Genomic DNA, 3327 nt, shown 5'->3' on the forward strand with positions numbered 1-3327 from the left:
CGCTGGGCCCCGCGGTGCCTGGTCGGTCCGGCCGCGGTGGGGCCGCCGCTGGGGCGGCGCAGCCGCGGGCCGGGGCGGCGGCCGGGCCCTGCTGCCGGAGAGGCGCTCGGCTGCGGGCGGCCGGCAGCCTCGGGCGCTGCGGCGTCTGCCTCGCTGTTGTCTGGTGGGACATTGACGTGTGCGCTGATATTTCTGCCCCTTGTAAATTGCTGTTTTCTCGCCACGTATATAAGGTTGCTGAGATGCAAAGGTGAATTAATGACCGTCTCTACAAACTCTGATGTGTTTCGCTTGATGCATGGTGATAGTCAGGAATATTCCTGTGTGACAGCGCGTGTTTAAAGTCAAAGTTCTGCAAGGATATGAGCATGCTGGTCTCCTATGTATGGTTGCAAGTAGGCTGGAACTTGACTGAGTAATTCAACTTGCAGAGCGTTAATTGTACAAGGCAGCATTACCGGGCAGTTGGTGTTGCAAGTGATGCTACACATCTGTAATACCTTGCCAGCTCACTACCGTATCGGTGAGGGTTTTGGAGTGGTCTTCCCCTCTCAGTGGCTGGGTTTTCATTTCTTTGTGGCTGCAGTAATGTTAATTTGACTGTGTGCTTCCAAGATTTGGCTTGGGACTGTATTTTTTATTGAATGGTAGACCTTGAGAAATGGAGACAGGTAGAAAAATAGTTACTATATTCAAGTATTACAAAATTGTACCGTCATATAAATTATGTCCAAGATTAAGTTGTATTTAAAATAGTCTCAAACTGGTATTGCTAAAAGAAAATGTTCTTATAAAATCAAAATATTCTGTGTAAATTAACATCTAGGCGTTATGATACCAGACAAGAAATAACACAAATAACCAAATTGCCATCTGAAGGAGCACTTCAGGTAGTTAGCGATATGGTTTAGCCAGAACTCAAACAGAAGTTGTGAATATGGTTAGCTAGAGTTTCCCTTCTTTACTAAGTGAAATTGGCATTGGAAAATACGTTATATTTACTGAAGTTATAATCTTCTGTATGCAAGAGCACTCTTAAAGTCAAAGTAGCAGTTGTGATTATAAGCAGTTTCAAACCATCCTCTTCTAAAGCCAGCCTGTACTTTTTTAATGTTTACCATACTCTTGGGTTTCTAGGTGATTCAGATCTTTCTAGTCAAATAACAGTCTAAAATAAAGATCAGCTTAAATTAAACTGGTCTTGTAACTTCCCTTCAATGTGGAAACATGCCCCATGTTTAATGTGATGCATTTCACTAGTTAGGAATGAAAAGGTAAATACTATGGACATTCTTTTAATTTACACTTCCAGTCAGGGTGGTTGTAGTTGTGTACAGAGAGGACTAGACCTCAATGAAGTAGCCTGGGCTAGAACTGGGGCATCTAAATGGTCCTGTAGGCACTGACTCCTCGGAGCTAGAGCCTCGAAATTCCTGCTCTGTCTCTATTCTGTACAGTCTGTACAGTTTTTTTCCGGTAAAACCCTCAGAATGTGTAAAGATCTGCTGCTTGGTGTGCCTTAGTTCTGGCAATGCTGGTTAGTTGGGTGCCTGAGCTGTCCTGGGATCCACAACTGAGGTGTTCCTTGACATTTTGCCCTTGGAGAGCTCGGCTGTCTTCAGATTATACCTGCTTGATCAGGGCCCATTTAAAACACACGCAGGGGAATACATTGTCGTGTCTGGCTGTCTGTGTCCTTTTCCTTTCCGTCCTTTTCCTTTCCGTCCTTTTCCTTTCCGTCCTTTTCCTTTCCGTCCTTTTCCTTTCCTTTTCTTTCTCCCCCCCCCCCCCCGCCTTGCTTTTTATTCAACAGGCCATGTCTAGAACTGTCACCCAGATGCGAAGAGCCACGTTCTGAATGTGCATCTTTCGTTTCTCAAGAGAGTGCTGTAGCCGTAAACCTGCATGTTGTTCTGGGCTGGTGGTCTCTGACTCCTTACTTTTGAAACTGTTTCACTTTACTTTCAATACAGAAATACTCATTAGGTGAGCTGTGATCTTAACTCAGTGGTTAGGGCATGAATCCAGGAGTGGGAAAGCTTGAATTTTGGTCCCTTTTCCAGCTGTACATTAAATATTAAAACACATATTTGCAGAACACATGTGGTTGAACCATATTGAATTACAAGAAAAATATATTTATTATTAAAGTGTCACTTGATTCTTGCAAATACATATGAAAATCACACTTACTAAAAACTGCATGCAAAGGACATGTTGGATCTGTGAATGTCCCATCAGTTCCCCTGCCCCTATCTGCACTTAATTCAGGTGATGGATTGAGGTGATCCCCAGGTGATTAAATCCTTTTTCTTGCTATGCTGTGAAAAGAGTCTGAATGTCGGCAGTGTTGTTCGGCCGGTCACATGTGTGTAGGCTATTAATTTGTTATGGTGGAGGGAAAAGCTGAAATTCCAGTCTCCTCTTTGGTGTCCTCATCATTAGACTCAATCTCGCTTGTTTGTTCTGCCACTTGTGTTTTCTACTGGCTGATTTGCTTTCTGCTCAGCCTTTGTTGATCCTGAGATTGGATGTTTAAGACTCAGGTTTATGTTACTGTTAATCCGCGGTGGTTGTGGGTTGCCTCTGGAAAGGGCAGTCCTGCTCTGGCTCCCCGCGTGCCCTGACCGCACATTCCTGCCCCACCCTTGTGTAGCCAGCCACAGGGGGAGCTGGAAAAATACTTTTTTTTTCTTTTAACGTTTATTTTAGTGGTTTAGTTTTCCATCTAATCCATGAGCTGAGCCAGCTCCTCGTGCAGCTGCGTGATTGCTAGATCCAAGGTGAAGGGCTGCTGGCATGGAGAGCAGACCTGCCCCTTCTGGCAGCAGCCGCCCCTTTCAGTGGCCCACAGTGAAGCGTGGCCTGCGACCATCCGCTGCTCTTCCCGCGTGCGTGCGTGGAGCCAGCGTGCCTGAACTGGAAGGGCAAATTCCACTAGGAAGCCAGGTTTTGGCTCACTTAGGCCTACTAAGCCCTTCTGTGAATCTCGCCCACTTTGGTTTATACCGGAAGCACCTGGTGGAGTTTGTTTGTTCGTTTGATGAAAATGTTGTCATTTTCTTCATACTGTGATTTTTTGCAGGATGTGTAGCCAAACCTGTTGTTCCCCTCTTTGGTCTTTTATTTAATTTTTTAATAGAATTGCTCTGTTTACTCTAAATCTCCTGAGATACCTTAAATCTGGTAAATATTATCTCTCTAATCTAAGCAGGACAACACCCAAACTCTGTCAGCAACCAACTTAAGATATCTTCTTTTTAAAGTGAAAGGCAAAACTGATTTTGACTTTAGAAAGAACAGGCTGAATTTGGGTTAAGCTATATT

This window comes from Apteryx rowi, unplaced genomic scaffold (genome assembly GCF_003343035.1).
Source record: "Apteryx rowi isolate R43461 unplaced genomic scaffold, aptRow1 scaffold_5, whole genome shotgun sequence".
Classification (NCBI taxonomy): Eukaryota; Metazoa; Chordata; class Aves; order Apterygiformes; family Apterygidae; genus Apteryx; species Apteryx rowi.